The following is a 12,884-nucleotide window of genomic DNA, read 5'->3' as shown; positions in this document are numbered from 1 at the left end:
AATTAACGTTTATAGTGTTTTAAAATATAGAAACTAAAGTTTAAATACAAAAATTTGTTTAAGTAAAAAATGAATAGTTTGATAAATCCTAAGTATATCGGTGAAAATGAGAGCTTTCATTAAAATTACTTACAATATTAACAAAATGTCTACATCTACTGGTGTAAACTTGGGATTAATATTTTTAGTAGAATAGGTTAGGGGTGTTCAAGTAATGGAAAAAAATTACTTAAGTAATTTTTTTTAAATTGCTTAAGTAACTTAAGTAATTTTAGTTTTTTTCCAAACAATGAAATATTACATCTGATATTACATTTTTGTGTGATATAGTACTATAAGGGAAGTTGGGGTACAGTAGATCGAAGGACACAGCGAATAAGAGGTATTTTCTGAAAGATAAAAAGAAATTTATTTTGATAATATAATCATTTTATTTGCTCATATATCAGCAATTTTTATTCATAATTGTTACCACATAATTTTTGACTACCGTTTTTTGGTCGGTAATTTTTGTTTTAGCTAACTAAAGTAAATTTTCTTATTTTCCTTATGTTTATTATGGAGATCATGGTTGAAATAATTTTAAAAGTTGAAGTTTTTCATTCGAATTATTGATATTTATGCTTGCTTTTAGTGGTTTAGCTTTTCTTTTAACAACACTTATGTCTCAGGAAATTAGAACTTGAACTTAATTTGTTATGGTGGGGCACAGTGAATAGGTTGATTCACTATGGCCCATTAATGATTTTAAAGGTTAATTTCATGCATTTTTAACAAAAAAAACTACATGAAAATGAATTTATTAGTTTCAAGTTATAAATAATATTTGAATGAGTTTTTATAAGTTTTATTAATAAATTTTTCTTTTATTCTCAATTTTTAAAATGTCAATTATTTCGATTTCATACTAATCTAGTTAATAAAAGAATGCCAAAAGTATAGTGTGCAGTGTCTTTACTCCCTCAGCCTCAAAGTTATTTGACTATGCTCCTATTCACTATCATTAATTCACTGTGCCCCGGTACTGGGGCACAGTGAATCACCTAACACAACTCACTATAAACCTTTCTGTGAGCCGTTAGATAATAAATATTTTTGTTTCGGTGATTTCTTATTATGAAGGGCATTTATCTCAATAATTTCGCCTTGAAAAAAATAAAATACATATCTTAACTTCAGCTCAATTTAAAAAAATAAAGAAATCCGATCCACTGTGTGCCCCAACTTCCGCTATAGGTATAACAAATCATAACCTAAATAAACTTTCAAGATAAAACGCTAAAAACATAAAATTTCTATCCATTTATCACTAAAAGATGTACTCAAATTTGTAACAAAATAAAAAAAAAAGTCTAGAGCACTAAAGCATCTTTTTGTAACAATTTTTTTTTTTAATTTGTTTTCGCTAAAATTTACAGAATTTAAACCTTTTAATACAGAAATAAAACACATCTTGTTTCATTCCAACCAGCAAAAAAAAATACTCAACATGCTACAATTACTAAAAATTAATAACGTAAATAATGTTATGTATTTGCCAGTTAGTAAAAAAATTTTACAATCGTAATTAATAAAAGAAAAATTTACATGACTGGGGCTAGAAGAAGACAAAATTAGTCATATCATTAAGCCCCGAAACGTAAACATCGAAAGAACTTAAATCATTAAATTTCTTGGGATAATTATTGATGAAAAGATTTGGATAGCCCATATAAAAACATTAGATACAGAAACATCAAAAAGTATACTCTATAAAGTCAAACCTATACTTTCCCTGAAGAATCTAAAAATTCTCTACTTTTCTTATATACAAAGTTATCTAACATATGCTAATATTGCTTGGGGAAGCACAAATAAACCTAAACTAAATTCTCTATATATACACCAGAAACACGCATCAAGATTTATTTATAATAAAAATAAATTCACTCATGCCGATCCTTTACTTACAAACTTGAATGCTTTAAATATCTATCAAATTAACATCTACCAAAATATTTTATTTATGTTCAAATATAATTTTGAAATATAACAAAAATGATTATAATTTTTTGACTGAAATAGATATTAACTGCTTAAATAATGAATATTATAAACCAGAAAAATTTAAGAGAGAAAAACATAACAAAGATTTAAACATTTTAAATATTAATATACGGTCAATGAACAAAAATTTTAAATCATTTAAACAATTTTATTATTCTTTAAATTATCTTTTTGATGTAATATGTATATCAGAAACTTGGGAAGATGCAAATTTACCCATGCCCGAAAATTCCCTTTTCAATTTAGATTCATATAAAATGATAAGTCACCACCAATGAATAATCACCACCACCACCAATGATAATCAGCAAGGGAGGTGGCGTTGCAATATATATTCTTGATAAATTTGAATTTAAAAAAAACAACATATTTTTAAAAACAAATAAACATATTGAAACTTAGTGCATTGAAGTGTTAACTACTTCTGGTAAATCGTTTTTAATCTCCTCATTGTATCGACCGCCATGTGGTAAACAAGTTAACTTCCTTAATATCTTAAGAAATTTTATGTCTCAAATGAGTAAAGAAAACAAGCACGTTTTTTTCGCGGGAGATACAAATATGGACGCATGAAATAGGTTATGAAAAGTTTGCAAACATAAAAAACTTTTTCAACTTACTACTTGAATTTAATGTAATACCCACCATTTTTAAACCCACCCGCATTACTAACCAATCCTCTTCTGTGATTGACAATATTTTAACAAACAGTTCCCTAAATACTAAATTTGAATCAGGCCTTTTTATTGCAGACTTTTCTGATCATTTTCCGGTTTTCCATATAGCACGCGAAGTACTATCTAATATTGACAATAAAAAAATCTTTGTGACTTACAGAAATCTTTCTATAAAAAACCTGAATAATTAAAAAAAAAAAACTCCAAATACAACGAAGGGACAACGTTTATTCATCAACAGATCCTAATATTGCTTTTGATAATTTCTCAAGTACATTTCAAAATATCTTTGATAATATATGCCCAAAAATAACAACAGAAATAAAAAACAAAGGATATAAGAATCCATGGATGACAATAACTTTAATTAAAGCATCAAAAAGAAAACAAAAACTTTACGCAAAATTTTTAAAATCAAAAAATAAAGATGATAAAAAAATCTACAAAAATTATAAAAAGTTTTTTCAACATAATATAAAAGAAGCAAAAATAAGATATTTTTCTAATCAGCTTGATAAGCATAAATTCGATATAAAAAGGACTTAGGCTGTTATAAACCAACTAACAGGAAGAAAAAAAAGAAGCATACTTGCTTACCACAAAAATTAATTTCCGATAAAAAAATTATAACAAGTGAAACAAATATATGTCAAGAATTTAACAAATATTTTGTTAATGTAGGCCCCTCTCTTGCTTCTAACATTGCGCAACCAAATAAAACATTTAATAATTTTTTGGGAGAAAAACCCAACACAAGTATAAATAATGAAAAAATAACTAAACTTGAATTTAATAAAGCAATTATTGAACTTAAACGCAACAAGTCATGTGGATATGATGGTATTTCCAGTAATGTAGCTATTTATGTTATGGACAGCATTTGTAAACCATTATTTTATTTAATATCATCTTCATTTGAAAATAGTATATTCCCTGACAAACTTAAATTAGCCAAAATTAATTCCATTCTCAAAAAAGGTGATTGCAATAATATTTCTTACTACCGACCTATTTCTCTACTCCCAGTTTTTTCAAAAGTATATGAATGAGTAATTTATAATAGAGTTAATAAGTACTTTACATTAAACAATTTATTATACAAAAATCAGTTTGGATTTCAAAGCAAATGCTCTACTGAACATGCTATTATTAAACTTGCTGACAAAATATATAAGTCGTTTGATTGTGATGAACTGGTATTAGGAGTTTTTATTGATCTTTCCAAGGCCTTTGATACAGTTGATCACAGTATTTTACTTTCCAAGCTAAACTATTACGGCATAATAGGCTCAAGATTTAAGTGGATTCAAAGCTACTTGTCTAACAGAAAGCAATTTGTACTACTAGAAAAGTCAGGAGCCCTTGATATTACGTGTGGAGTTCCTCAGGGTTCAATCCTAGGTCCATTATTGTTTTTAATATATATTAACGATATGCATAAAGCTTCCCAAAAAATATCTACTATTATATATACTGACGATACAAATTTATTTTTTAATCATCCTGATGCAAAGACTTTGTTTGAAACTATGAATATTGAACTCGAAAATTTCAATCTCTGGTTCATAGCAAATAAATTATCCCTAAATTGTAAAAAAACTAGCTTTACTCTATTTCATAAAAAAAAACAATCAATTAATCTTCCGTTAAAGCTGCCTAAACTGTTTATTAATAAAAACCAAATTAAACGTGACAAATGCACAAAATTTTTGAGAGTACTTTTTGATGAAAATTTGTCATGAAGAAACTATATTGGTCTTCTTGAAACAAAGGTGTCCTCTGTAATAGGTATTTTGTATAAGTCAAGACCTTTTCTCGATAGTAAATCACGTAATATGCTTTACTTTAGTCTTGTACATAGTCAGCTTTTGTACGCAAATATTGTATGATTCAGCACCCATAAAACCAAATTGCTAAAATTGCAAAGTCTGCAAAACCATGCATGCAAAGCAATTAATTATTTAAATAGGTTAGTAAACCCGGCCCCAGTGGTGAAAAGCATGATGGTTCTAGATATTGAGAAACTTAACACATTACAGATATTAATTTTTATGTATGAATATAAAAACAATCTTCTACCAAGCGTTTCTTCAGATAACTTTCTTATATCATTTTCTGAAAAATATAATCTGCGTTCAAATACCAGGAACGACTATCAACTAGGAAAAATTAAATCACAGCAGTCAAGTTTTCTAATTACAACCGAGATCCATCCATATGGAATCGTTTCCAAAATAAAAATATTAAAGACTTAAAAAGTATTTCATCGTTTAAACAACAAACTAAAATGCATCTCCTTAATTCCTGACATATATATTATAGTTTACAGTATTTGTTTTCAGATTTTTTTGTATTTTTTCTTTTTTTTTCTTTTTTCTTTTTTTTCTTCTTATGTGTTTTAATTTTATTAAATTTTTTATTTTTCTTTAAAAGTTAAAGTGTTTTTTTATTTTTATTTCAATAGTGACTAAAGGGGCTCTATGAAAAGGTTGTGATGATAAACGCATCATCCTTACCTTCTTTGAGTCCCTGACTGATTATAACAGTATATATTATAAATTAAAAAGATTAAAAACGTTTTTTATAAAGGTTTTTTATGTTTACGATGTTATTTATTTTATATGAAAAATTGTAATATTTGTTTAATCAGCGAAATAAAAGTTAAATAAATAAAAAAAATAAAAATAAAAAGGAAGAAGACCTTTAAGTCTTATCACAGAGCACCGCGGAGAAGCATTTAATACGAAGTTCACACCTCCTTCCTAACCAATGTAGAAAAACTTGTCCAGAGGTGGGTTATGAACCCCCGATCGCTGGAGTCTCAGACAAACGCGCTACCTGCTACGCTACACGGCTGCAAATTAATGATGTTGGTAAAAACGTTAAAGCACAGTGCAGTTTTTCAAGCATTTTTGAAAGTCATTTGATCCTTCAAAAACATACATACATACATACATACATACATACATACATACATACATACATACATACATACATACATACATACATACATACATACATACATACATACATACATACATATGTATATATATATATATATATATATATATATATATATATATATATATATATATATATATATATATATATATGTATATATGTATAGTAAATAGTCGATAAGCTTTACAGAACTGATTGAATTTTCTTCGACAAAAGGGTTCATAGAGTGAGTTATCATTTCATATTGTATACTTATTTTTTGTTTTTAAGGTAATAAAATCTTTTAAAATGTGTAATGATGGATTGATTTTACATTTTAACATTAAACATAATATTTTATATTCATTCACTTCATAAATATTTGTACTTTAATATTTTTAAATAAAAACTTGAAATGCGAAAGCCAATTTCAAAACAAACTAAGCGTATTGCGTGTTTCTGACAATAAAGAGTACACAATTTACTTTTGCTTGTACTTCCCCAACCAATATTTGCATAGTTAATATAACTATGTATAAATGAGTAATAGAGTTGGATTAAAATGGTTTTGTTTAAATAATTTCTTGACTTATAGAGGACTCCTACATTTTTAGACACTTTAGTGCAAATGCAGTCAATATGCGGTTTCCATGTCGCATTCTTATCAAGATAAATGCCAAGAAAACTAGTAAAGTTTTCCTTTTTTATTTCAAATTCATCAATAAGAATTTTTGGTATGGTTGTTGGTAAAAAACGTTTGTTATTTTAAACGTTTTATAGGGTGAAACAGAATATATTTTGTTTTATCAAAGTTTAAGGTCAATTGGTTACATTTAAACCACTCAGATACGCATTTAAGTTTTTTATTCATAAACATCTCATTAATATTACCGTTTGATAAAAAAGAATGTACTAATTATAGGACTTCTGACATGACAGACTTTTTTCATAACAAAAATTTTATAATAAAAAAATAATTGAAAAGAAAATTTGAAAAAGGAAATAAAAAGACTAATTAAAAGCACTTAAAAGTAAAAACAAATTTAATCTTAAGGAGTTAAAAGAAATTTTCATACTTTACATTTGACGAAAATGTTGGAAATGTTTTGAAGAATTGTTATGAATAGAATTAAGAAGACGAATCTTGCATATTGTCTGACAGCTAAAATCTTGCGAGATCATCTAAGATAACCTCGCTAATCTCGCTATCTAAGATAATCTCGCTAATCTAATTCATGATTTCAACTATTGTTTTTTAAAGAGAAATTTTTTAAAAAAAGCCAAAGAGAATTTTTTCCTGCTTCTTTCATTTGTTGACACTGTTTTACAAGGAAATAAAGTGATGAGTGTAGTCGAAGTTAAGAAAAAGCAATTTGAACAATTAGTCAATTGATAATTCACAATAGTATGAAAAACGTTTGTCAAAATCAACAAAGAAACAAGATTCAAAAAAGATAGAAATCTTGAGTAAGTCCCATAGCAAGTTATGTAGGCATAATGATTCATACAAAAACTCGCATAAAGACACTTGTTGGTAATCAACTTGGGATAATAATGTCTCATGACAGGGTTATGGAATTATCAACACAAATGGGTCATAAAGTTTTGAAATACTTTGCAGAAAGAAAAAAAAAGATTTACCCACCAATGATTTACCCACTGCGCTTGAATCTTAACGTTTTCACGACTGCTGCTTTTGAAAATATAGACCAAGTTCCACAACAGCTTAAAACTCTTTAAAATAAAAATAATAAAAATATCTTTTTTTTTATTTCAGATGGTTGTACCACGTTGAAGATGGGAAATAAAAAATTAAGAGAAAAAATAAAAAGTAGCTCCAACATAGCTTGGTAACATAGCAACACAGCATTCATCACAGATTAATGCTGTCAAAGGAATTGGTCATTCGGGGTCGCTCCCGTGATCAAGAAAGTTGTTGATTTTTTAAAAAACGGACAAACATCTGTCATTACTTTTGATAGGCCAATGTATTCCTTAGCTAAACCGATTCAGTGAAATTGGAAATAATACAGAGAAAAGTTCTTTGTCGTTATAATGGGGCCACTTCATATCAAAACAAATAGAATTAGGCAAACAATTAGAGATTGGTTGATAAAAAAGGTAAATAAGTTTTATCTAATTGATTTTTTACGAAAAAAATACTCCACCATTTTTTCCACTCTAGAATAAAGGAATGTGAGGAGTCTATATTTAATCCAATAAAACGAAATAATCTACCACTTTTTAGCTACGTTAATACAAAAAGGAAGTTAAAAAATCACAAATATCTGTGCTAAAAAAAATTGCCAATTTTTTTTGCAACTGTCTGCCAGATCTGCGATGGCAATCTTAACAAGTTTTTGCTTATGAAAACCACACCTTTCCACCATCTCTTTCAAAAGATGGTCCGTTACGTAGTCGAATCAGAACTTTTAACTTGTTTTAATGATTTGCACAGTCCATATAAAGATAAACCTATATTTGAAAATTGGCCCAAAACATCAATTTTTACCTCTATTTTACGCAATGACAGGTGGTGATGGAGTTTCTTTTTTGCATAAACATTTTTCACCAATTGACCGCACTAATTAAAACAAAATATTCATTAATTAATGAATATTTTGTTTTAATTAGTACAGTCAATTGACGAAACATGTATATGGTTTTGTGTCTTATAAGACACAAATTTCAAATATGAATTAGAAAACCAGTAAAAAGTCTCTGTTATTATTTTTCTGTATATATTTGAAACAACTAATAGTAAAAAAAAAAAAACACAAATAATTTAAGTTAGTATCCTTAAAGCTGGGCGTGATGCACCAAAAAGTGTGATAGAAAAGGGTTCTTTTTACGCTAAAAAACGAGTTCAAAATCAAGTGTCATTGAAATCTAATTTTTATCATTTAAGCTAATAAGATCATTAACTTAATTTTTATGTTAATGTTTTGGACGTTTTACAGTTTGATTTTTTAAAAATTAAAAAAAAAAAATTAGTTAATTTATTTTAAATGCTTTATTTTCTTCTTCACGTTTGAAAATAATTTAAAAAAATTAAAATTATACAAATTAAATTGCACAAATTAAAAATGAATAGAGTGCTTTTGATTTAAAGAAGAAAAACCTCTCAAATAAATTATTTTATATAAAGTAAAGCAACAAAGTTATTACCACAAAATTATTACACGTTTTAATGAAAGTATACAAAATGTTAGACGATGTTTCGTCTGACTTTTTTTTTCCCGTGAACTTTGGGAAGTCACGACTTCCCAAATCTTTGACTTCCCAAAGTCATCTTTGACTTCCCAAAGTTCACGGGAAAAAAAAGTCAGACGAATTATCGTCTAACAAAATGTTAAAAGGTCTATCTTATAAACCGGTCGCCTGTTGCCATGGTAACTAAGGGAAAATGTCAAGTTAGTTCTCTTTTTCCCAACTTAAAAAAATATTTTCCCAACTTAAAAAAATAGATTTTAATAAATATTATGCAACATGCAGACATTTGTTACTAGTTTTACTATTAGCAAAAAATGGTAGGCATGTTTGTTTTTGCCAATTGTTTTATGTACAAAAATGATTATAGTTTTCTTAAATTTTTAGTTTCAAAAAAACATTGAGAGAAAGTGAAATCATCAAATAGAAGAAGAAATCATCAGAAAAACATTGAGAGAGAAAACTCTTAAAACAAAAAAGATTTCTTTAACTTTTCTTTTTACCTTATTTAAAACTTTATAAAAAATGTGTCACTGTTTCCCTCTAGTTAAAGTTTCAATGTTTTAATCAATTTTTTCCCATTTTGCTGAATAACTTGAAAAAAAAAAAGTTAAAGATGGTTGGAATTTTTCCACAAAATGTAATCATGAGGGATTAGGTGATAAGGGTAAGTTTGTCTTCTTCTAGCCCTAGCCACGTAAATATTTGTTTTTATTAATTACGATTGAAAATTATTTTCTTATTCACAAAGAAATATGTACAAATGATAGGGAAACCTCTGTGTTGGTTCAAAGTGTGAGCTGTACTCTCAGTGATTCAAAAAGAATTTCCACGTTCAGCTCACACTTCGAACATGGTTCAAAGTGTGAGCTGAACGTGGAAATTCTTTTTGAATCACTGAGAGTACGGATGTGAGCTTGGAAGCCATTGTATTTTCCAGGTATATTGGCTCCATTGTCATAAATCTTCAGATATCCTTCTCTATTGCAAGACATTCTATAGTGAGATTCAATAAAGTCCAAAAAGCTTTCCTTAATTGTACAGGTTTCATCATTGATGTGGATCTACCTGATTATTTGGGTCATCTGATCCTTGTGGAAGGTATCTGTAGTGCAGTCAAACAGGATGGAGTAGTATTTAGTTGTTTCACAATATTTCATATATTGACTTACTGTCTGAGTAATTCAATCAGACTTACTGCCTGAGTAATTCATTTTAAATTTGAGGAGAAAAGTTGCGGGTTTTTTTGTTTTAAACAGATGCAATGTGTTCAGTCACTAAAGGATAATAATGGCTTATCAACTCAATCAAGTTCAGAAAAATTCCACTGTTTTTTTTACCGATGGCTTTTGTTGTATCCTATTGTATGTTGTATCTCTGTATGTTGGGTTTAGTTTTTTCAAAATCAAAATCCTATTGAAGTTTCTGAGAAATTGTTGGTTTTCGTAATTGAAAATAACATACAGCAAATAAAAAACAATTAATCTTTTTATCGACCAATATCAAACAAATTTAATCACGATTAAAAAGAATTTTTACCATTTTACATTTTATGCTAAAGTGTCGCATTCTGTGGTCAAAATCATGTGGAAAAATTCTCTTCTTTCTAGCTCTGGCCCATAGTGAATCAAAAAACATCTTATTTTGTCCAAAAATCTGATATGAAGCTTATTGTATCTATTTCAGCTGGATCAGAAAGCTGGGAATTTCCATCATCCCTTGTTGTTTCTGAATCATTTGTTTAAAAAATTTATTGATTTGGGTTATGAAAGTATTCTCTTTAATTAATTCCAAATAATGGTCTAAACTTAAGTCATTTTTTATATTAACTATATTAGTGTTAAAGGGCGATTTTCTGTTTCAGTAAATGAGCTTTCATAATTTGAAATTTATGTAAGGAGTTGCAATTTTGATTAATTTTTTTATCAACATCAGAAAGATTGTTGCTATTAAATGCATTAGGTCCAGTACTACAGTAGCAATATTGAAATACAATACTAAACTAACCAATGGTAGTTGATTAAAATGAAACGTACAAACTATTCATTAAACTGGATGTCCAAAATTGAAGTTTAGTAAACTTATTGCAAGTTTGCTTACAACAGTGTTTATATTCCATTTCCGTCAACAGCGCTAATAAAACTTAAATACTGTCGTAACTATTACTAAGTGAAGCTTTGCTTCACTTACTAATAGATGAAAAACAATTATAAAAAGAGGCTCTTTTATTGAGATCGCATGTTCCTCAGTGATTATGTCTTAACTGTTAGTCTTTCTATCTAGTACAGTTTATTATTATTCAAAATAAAATTTAATAACTTTAATATGAAATTAGTAATTTAAGAGCGATAAAAAAAGCCTTAAAATGCAGAGATTATGATATGTTCTCAAGCAGCAAAGAAAGACAAAAAATCAAAACTTTTTCCATCTACCATTATCTAAATTTGGTTATACCACACACACATAAAATATATTAGCAAACATTAAAAAAATACATATTTAAAAGGACTTCATAACATAAAACAATTAGATTTTCAAAACCTATTTTCTTTAAAAAGTTATTGAGGCATTCTTAACATTTTAACGTTAAAATGCTAAGAAGCAAGTTTTCATAGATAAAAATTTATAAAAACAAAGTTTCTTAACATTTTACTGTTAGTAAACGCAACGCGTTTTAATAAAATTAATGTAGAATTAGAGAACAGTATAAACAGAGAAAAAACAATAGAATTTCTATGTTCAACTTCACAGATTCTTAACACTGAGTAAATCTAACGACTCTAAAGTTATTTGCAACATTTTTTCCTTTCAGGCAAAAACATATATTTTGATATTTGTTTTTTTAATTCTTAATTGGTATTTTAATTTATTTACGTGTTTTTAGTTGTTAAAAAGATAGTAAAAAATATATTCATTTTTAAACTATTGAAATTATGACACCTTTTTTTTTTTGAATTTTTTTTTTTTTAAAGAAAAGTAAAATTTTTGTGCTTCTATTTCTAGTTTCATATAAATTAAATATAAATATTTATTATAAATTTCATATAAATTAGTTTCTTATCTAAAAAGTTTTGTGTATTAATATTTAAAATGATATTCATGACATCATTCGAAAGATAAAGTTGTGCATCAATTGAAAGACTTAAATTAACCAGAATGCAATGAAAAAATTATTTCTTCACCTGAACTTAAACTTGGTATAAAAGTTACAAATTCTACAAGCAAAAACAATACAGATAGTAAAATTCAGTGAAGATGATTCGCTGCAACCACAGGTTATAGCTGTTTGTGTATCAACATTAGGAGTTATTTGTAACGTAAGGTAACTGACCTGAAGATAAATACCAAAAATTAAAACGCAATGGATTTCCCTTTTTAAATATATTTCTTGGTTATCAGAACATTGGTATGTGAGGTCATTGCAATGATGAGCCGGTCATTAAATAAAAATACACAAACAATGAAAAATTTTTTTGCTTTTATTTGTTATTAATATCGTATAAAAATTGAGGTAACTTTAATATCGAGTGAGTGCTGGGGACAATAGTTTAAAAAACACTTAAAAACTGTATATCTTAAAAACAAGTTAATCTTAAGTTAATATACTTAAACTATTCAAAATGAAATTATTAAACAATGTGTTTTAAAGTAAAACTATTCAAAATGAAGTTATTAAACAATGTGTTGAACAAATTCAGGTCTTAGTTAAAACAAGAATTTTTGAAGAAAAATTTTACTTCGTCATTTTTGGTTAAACAACGGATGCCAGTCAGAGTCGTCAAATGATAGTGGTATTTAGATATATTGATGCTAGTAACTGTGAAATCCTGGAAGGTTGTTTTAGTTTTGTAAACTGCCATACTAAAAATTATTCTGATTTTTATCTCTATTAACTGAAGAATCTCTAGCAAACTCAATAGAACAAACAACAATGATAAAATTTGACTTAAATTTGAAGACTTTGTTGGTATAGCCACTGATGGTTGCACTATTGTGCAACCATCAGTGACT

This window comes from Hydra vulgaris, chromosome 07, assembly GCF_038396675.1.
Source record: "Hydra vulgaris chromosome 07, alternate assembly HydraT2T_AEP".
Lineage (NCBI taxonomy): Eukaryota > Metazoa > Cnidaria > Hydrozoa > Anthoathecata > Hydridae > Hydra > Hydra vulgaris.
The sequence above is the reverse complement of the archived record's forward strand: the minus strand, read 5'-3'. Positions refer to the sequence as shown.